Below are 7,357 nucleotides of genomic sequence, written 5' to 3'. Positions count from 1 at the left end.
GTAACGCCCGCTAAGTACACGAAGGAACTGATCCGGGATGCCTTCGTAGTGGGCCACAGGTCCAATTACACCCGACAGCGACTGCTGGAGCAGAGTGACCTCACCCTCGACAAAGCCTCCGAAATCGCACTAACGCTGGATGCAGCCTACCGGGGCATGGAAGCCTACTCCTCTGCACCGTGGATGCCGCGGGGAACGACAACCTGGGACACGGTAGGACAGCCCCATAGCACCGTGCCACCCCAGCCACAGCCCAACAACGGCCCCATCCCTAATACAATCAATGAACTCATCTCAAGGCAGCCCTGCCCAATTTGATTTGTCCAATTAATATGATAGTTAAAATCCCCCATAATTATAGATGTTCCCTTATTACAAGCCTCAATGATTGATACTCCGTCCAACAGAGTTGCCACTGTTCGGCGGCCTATAGACTACGCCCACTAGTGTTTTTTGCCCTTATTATTCCTTACCTCCACCCAAACTGTTTCATTATCCAGATCTTTTGACTCAATATCATTTCTCTGTATTACATTATCTGATTATCCCTCAGTCTTCACTTCCCTAAAGAAAAGAGCCCCAGCCTGTTGAGTCTTTCCTGACAGGTATAACCTCTCAGTTCTGGTATAATTCTAGTAAATACTTCGCCTTCGCCAGTGCCTCTGTGCACTTTTTATAAGATGGAGACTATGCTCACAGTACACCAGGTGTGGTCTAACCAAGGTTCCATACAAGTTTAAAATAACTTCTATTTATTTACAAATCTATGCCTCTAGTAATGAACCCCAGTGCTTTCTTTGTTTTTATGGCCTTATCAACCTGCATTGCAAATTATACTGATTTATATAACTGTACCCTCTCATCCCTCTGTCCCTCAACCCCGTTTAGAACTTATTTTCGAAGGAGTATGTGACCTCTGTATAATTCCTATTAAAATGCACTACCTCACATTTTTCTATATGGGGTTCATTTACCCATTCTGCCAGTTGAATAAAGTCTTCCTGGATTTTGTCGCAGTCCTCTGTATTAACTGTGAACCCTCATTTTAGGTAAGAAATCACACAACACCAGGCTATAGTCCAACAGCTTTATTTGAAATCACAAGCTTTCGGAGCGCTGCTCCTTCTTCAGGTGAAGTGGAGAAATGCATAAAGACACAGCTTATATAGTCAGAGAATCATGTCAGATGTTTACAGGTAACCTTTCCAACTGCCATTTATTGCACCTCGGCAGAGAGATAATCACAGCAGTCAAAGGTGTGAATGGTGTCCAAACAGGTCAGTCAGGGAAACATTACATCAAAGAACAATGAGGTGGGGTCACAAGGGGTCAAATATTGCAGATGCTGGGGTCTGTATGAAAAACAAAAAAACAGACAAAAAACATTTTTTTTGGCTGGAAATCACAGCAGTTCCAGCCGCATCTGTGTAGAGAGAACAAGCCAATGTCGACTCGAGTCTGGATGACCCTGCATCAGGTGGGGTTACATGTAGCGTGACATGAACCCAAGATCTCGGTTAAGGCCGTCCTCATGGGTGCGGAACTTGGCTATCAGTTTCTGCTCGACGATTTTGCGTTGTCGTGTGTCTCGAAGGCCACCTTGGAGAATGCTTACCCGAAGATCGGAGGCTGAATGTCCTTGGCTGAATGTCATTTTAGGTGGCATCCACAATGTTTGCAATTGCACTTCCGATTCCTGAGTCCGAATTGTTTAAGTAAATGGTGAACAAATGTGTTCCCAGCACCGATGCTTGTGAATCATCACTTCCCACCATTGGCCAACTTCGCTTCTTTCGAATTCTATCACCTTAGAAATAAACCCCAAATCATTGTTAGCATTTTAATTGCTTTGCTGTCCAGTGATACTGCTTTTGATTTTTTGTTCACCTGTAGCCCTACAGCCCTTTGCACTTCTGCCAGGTTCAGTTTCTTATTTTCTAACGTATCTGTGATTATAGAATCATGGAATGATACAGCACAAAAGGAGGCCATTCGGCCCACCATACCTGTTCCGGCTCTTTGGAAGCACTGTCCAATTAATCCCACTCCTCTGCTCTTACCCCTGTATTTTTTTTATCTCAAATATTTTTTCCAAATCCACATTGAAAGTTACTATTGAATCTGCTTCCACCGCCCTTTCAGGCAGCGCATTCCAGATCACAACAACTCGCTGTATATAACAAAAACTTCCTCATGTTGTCTCGGGTTCTTTTGCATTAAGTATGTGTCCTCTGGCGACCCCACTGCCACTGGAAACAGTTGCTCCTTAATTACTCTATTAACTCTATTTAGGCTTATGAACAGACCGTGCACTCAATCGTCTCCACACCTTCTGCGTCTCGCTTATTCAGATAGCCACCACTTTTACATTGTTGTTTCTTCCATTTTTTACAATCTATCGACTGCCCCCCCCATTGCTGCCACTCTCGCACCCACCATCTATCCGCCGTTAAGCCGTTCACCCTTCCAAACTTGCCGTTTGAACCGCACCTGCCATCTGCTCCTGTGCTCCAATCCGATTAATATAACATGAATATTTTTTTTCCAATCTAACCTATCCAGACAGTGAAAATACATTAAGACAAGGATAAGCGAAGATCCGTTCTCTATAAGTAGGTGGTGAGCAGGAGTCTGTGTTCAGGATGCGGGTCAGATGTGTTTTTCATTCCATTAATCTGAGGAATGTTTGATTAGGAGGGCAAATATTCCCTTTTATTGTCTCCTCTTATAATTGTGGTAACTTTCACGCTCAATGCGTCAGGAATAGTTCAGTTCAGAGAGCTTTAGAAGGAAGGTCACAATGAGCCACCTATGCTCAGAATGTTATTACCACAATTGGCACAATTCTCAAATATTTCTCTATGGAAATGGTTGTCGTTCTTTCTACCGTTGTTTTTTTCTTCCCTCAGGCTCGTTCTCTCCACTCTCACTGACTCTCTGCCGCCGGTTCTCCCGTTTTATTTGTTGTCCTCTTGCACTGTTTCCCATCAGGTTCACATTCTCCGCTCAAAATTGCACTTCCTTAGCGGCTTTCACCACCTCAGGGCATCCCAACGCTCTTTACAGCGAATGAAGTATTTTAAAGTGTATCAATATGACAATAATACATTTTCAGCCTGACACAGAGAGAGGAATGGATTCGATTTTAGGCGTTGTTACTTTTCCAGAGAGCACGAACGATCAGAGACTCAGTCGGCACAACACCAGCCGGCAACTCATTTCTGCCACTGGGAACAGTTGCTCCTTAATTACCCTATTAAACCTATTTAGGCTTTTGAACAGCTCTATCAAATCTCCTCTTAACATTCTCAGCTTTAATCTGAACAACCCCAGCTACTCCAGTCTCTTCACATAACTGAAGTCCCTTATCCCTGGTACCATTCTCCTAAATTTCCTCTTAACCTTCTCTGCTCTAATCAGAACAAACCCAGCTTCTCCAGTCTCTCCACATAACTGAAGTCCCTTATCCCTGATACCATTCTCGTAAACCTCCTCTTAACCTTCTCTGCTCTGATCAGAATAACCCCAGCTTCTCCAGTCTCTCCAAATAACTGAAGTCCCTTATCCCTGGTACCATTCAAGTAAATCTCCTCTTAACCTTCCCAGCTCTAATCAGAACAACCCCAGCTTTTCCATTCTCTCCACATAACTGAAGTCCCTTATCCCTGGAACAATTCCAGTAAATCTCATCTTAACCTTCTCTGCTCTAATCTGAACAACCCCAGCTTCTGCAGTCTCTCCACATAACTGAATTCCCTTATCCCTGGTACCATTCTAGCAAATCTCCTCTTAACCTTCTCAGCTCTAACCTGAACAACCCCAGCTACTCCAGTCTCTTCACATAACTGAAGTCCCTTATCCCTGGTACCATTCTAGTAAATCTCTTCTGCACACGCTCAAAGGCCTTAAAATTTTCCTAAAGTTTGGTGCCCAGAATGGGACACAATGCTCCACCTGAAGCCTAATCAGCACTTTATAAAATGTTCTCATAACTACTGTGCTTTTGTACTTTACTGCTTATTAATAAAGCGAAGGATCCCATATGCTTTATTAACATACTTATCAAATTGTCCGGCCGCCTTCAAAAATTAGTTCACATACATGCCTAGGTCCCTCTGTTCCTGCACTCCCTTTAAAGATGTGCCATTGAGATCACATTGTTTCTTCTCATTTTTCACTTCACAATTCTCTCTGTTAAATAGAATCTGCCAAGTGCCTGCCTAATTGAATCAGATTTCGGATTATGCTGCATGCAAAGTGATTGGATTCGGAAAGAAACGCCATCAGAGAAGAGCAGGATCATGTCAAAGACGTATCTGAAGCACTCAAAACCTCCAGCCTGAAGTACAGTTTATAAGGGTAAAGACACAGCAAACTTTTCTTGGCCTTTAGATTCTTGCTTTCGGCTCCAATTATATTTTATTCTGTTAATGCAAAATATGTCAGTAAACTGAGTAACGAGATAACTTTATATGCATGAATGAGGGTCAGTTAGAAGGTGTTGCATGAATGACATTTTAACCGAAGGTCAGCCATGATCATATTGAATGGTGGAGCAGGCTCGAAGTGCTGAATGGCCTACTCCTGCTCCTATTTCTTATGCACTCTTGTTGACCAGTCAGTCTGCATCCCCTTGAAGTATGTTACTATCCTCCTCGTTGTGTGCTGCTTTTCTGAGTTTCGATGCCCTATATACTTCCCTCCAGTATGAAAAAGAACCCGTCACCACAACTCTCTGCTTTCTGACCCTTAGCCAATTTGGTATCCATGCTGCCCTGTCCCATTAATCCCATGGGCTATAATTTTGTGACCAGGTATGTCATGTGGTACTTTGTCAAACGCCTTTTCAAAGTCCATATACACAACACCAACCACACTACCCTCATGATGCTTCTATTTTCCTACCAAAGTGCATCGCCTTGCATTAATCGATGTTAAACTTCACTTGCCACATAACTGCGCAGTCTGTACGTTTTCTAATGTCTATTGTGAGAAGTCATGTAGAGAAATGACTTTTCAATATTTGAAGCAAAGCATCAGTGTATTGAATATAAAACAATAATCCATATATATAAAAGGATTGTGGTGTCTGTCTGCGTGTCTGTGTGTCTGTCTGTCTGTGTGTATGTCCGGGCATAACTCAAAAGTTATAGAGCCTACCTACACATATGCTATAACAAAAGAAAGCTTATGATTAGGGGAGTGTCATAGACGTATTTACTTTTTGGCCAGACAAACGTTGTTCGGACAGTATACAAAAAACTTTCACAAAACGGACAAAATCCACTCATTAGCTGTTGACCAATCCTACGGGGGAATCTGCTCATTAGCGTTGACTGACGTGAAGGTTGACCAATCCTACGGGGGGAGCGCGCTGCGTCACGGGGGGCGTTTCATGGTGTGTGTGGGCGTGGTCTAATGCTTCAAACTGCCGTTAGTGCCTCACAAAATGGCAGCCACCCATCTTCACCCACAAAATCTGCCTCCGGCTCTCACCTTTTACCGGGGGAGAGGCTGCTTTAAATTAGATTCACTCAGTGGCGTCTCTCTTTATCTGTTTTGATGCGGCCCGAGAGACAGTGTGTGGGGGAGCAGCGGCGGTGGGGTGTTTGTTATGGATAAACTCTGCCTCTGTCCGACCATGGGCCCCAGTCCCACCCTCTGTCTCCTCCTCCTCCTTCTCGCCGCTTTCTCCCCTCTCTCCTGTGACCCCGGCCTCTCCGCTCTGCAGGATGTCACTGCCGAGCTCGTCGGGTCGGGGTCCCGGGGAACCATGGCCGCTTTCGGAGACTTCAACTCGGTGACAGGTGAGGAGGGTGTTTGTTATTCACGTTAGGTGGCGGGCCGAAGTGGGAGCTCAGCTCAGGTGACTCTGGCCGGGCCTCAGGTGCTACGCCGCCCATGGGGGCTCTGGGGCAGCGGACTGCAGCGCGAGCTCAGCTCGGGTGACTCGGGCCTGGACTCAGGCGCTACGCTGCCCACTGGGGCTCCCTGGCAGCGGGCCACAGTGGGAGCTTAGCTGCGGTGACTCAGGCCGGGCCTGAGGTGCTACGTCGTGCACGGGTGCTCTGGTCTATCTCCTTCCCTCACTCTCTCCTGCTCTCTCTCTCTCTGTCTCTCTCTCTTTCCCCCTCTCTCTCTCTCTCCTTCCCTCTCTCTCTCTGTCTCTCTCCCCTTCCCTCTCTCTCTCTCTCTCTCCTTAGCACTCCCTCTCTCTCCTTCCCCGCAATGTCAATCAACAAGGCACAGGGGCAGACTTTGCACAGGCACCGCCGGGCACTCCAGCTAGTAATTAATAAAGGTTGCCATCTAAAACAATGTGTGGTTTTGGAATTTTATCCAAAAATCTGAGGATTTATTGCAGAGAAACCTCATGGCTTCTCACTTTGTACCACTGCATTTCGAAGAAGTTGGTGAAGATATTATTTATATCAAATAACAGAATTGCCCTCCTGTATGCTTCAGCCTCACTTTGTGACTTTTGAAATCTATGTATGCATCGAACATACTAAACTCCTTCCCACCCCAGCTAATATCCGCAGCTCCTCCCCACCCCACCAAATATCCTCAGCTCTGCCCCACCACACCTAATATCCTCAGCGCCTCCCCACCCCATCTAATATCCTCAGCTCTGCCCCACCCCATCTAATATCCGCAGCTCCTCCCCACCCCACCTAATATCCTCAGCGCCTCCCCACCCCACCTAATATCCTCAGCTCTGCCCCACCCCATCTAATATCCGCAGCTCCTCCCCACCCATCTAATATCCTCAGCTCTGCCCCACCACACCTAATATCCTCAGCTCCTCCCCACCACACCTAATATCCTCAGCTCTGCCCCACCACACCTAATATCCTCAGTGCCTCCCCAACCCATCTAATATCCTCAGCTGTGCCCCACCACACCTAATATCCTCAGCGCCTCCCCAACCCATCTAATATCCTCATCTCTGCCCCACCCCACGTAATATCCTCAGCTCCTCCCCACCCCAACTAATATCCTCAGCTCCTCCCCACCCCAACTAATATCCTCATCTCTGCCCCACCACACCTAATATCCTCAGCTCTGTCCCACCACACCTAATATCCTCAGTGCCTCCTCACCCCAAATAATATCCTCAGCTCTGCCCCGCCACACCTAATATCCTCAGCGCCTCCCCACCCCATCTAATATCCTCAGCTCTGCCCCACCACATCAATAACCTCAGCGCCTCCCCACCCCATCTAATATCCTCAGCGCCTCCCCACCCCACCGAATATCCTCAGCTCCTCCCCACCCCATCTAATATGCTCAGCTCTGCCCCACCACACCTAATATCCTCAGCTCCTCCCCACCCCATCTAATATCCTCAGCTCTG

Source organism: Somniosus microcephalus, unplaced genomic scaffold (genome assembly GCF_052327205.1).
Source record: "Somniosus microcephalus isolate GS21.2 unplaced genomic scaffold, FLI_Smic_1.0 unresolved_chr5, whole genome shotgun sequence".
Lineage (NCBI taxonomy): Eukaryota > Metazoa > Chordata > Chondrichthyes > Squaliformes > Somniosidae > Somniosus > Somniosus microcephalus.
The sequence above is the reverse complement of the archived record's forward strand: the minus strand, read 5'-3'. Positions refer to the sequence as shown.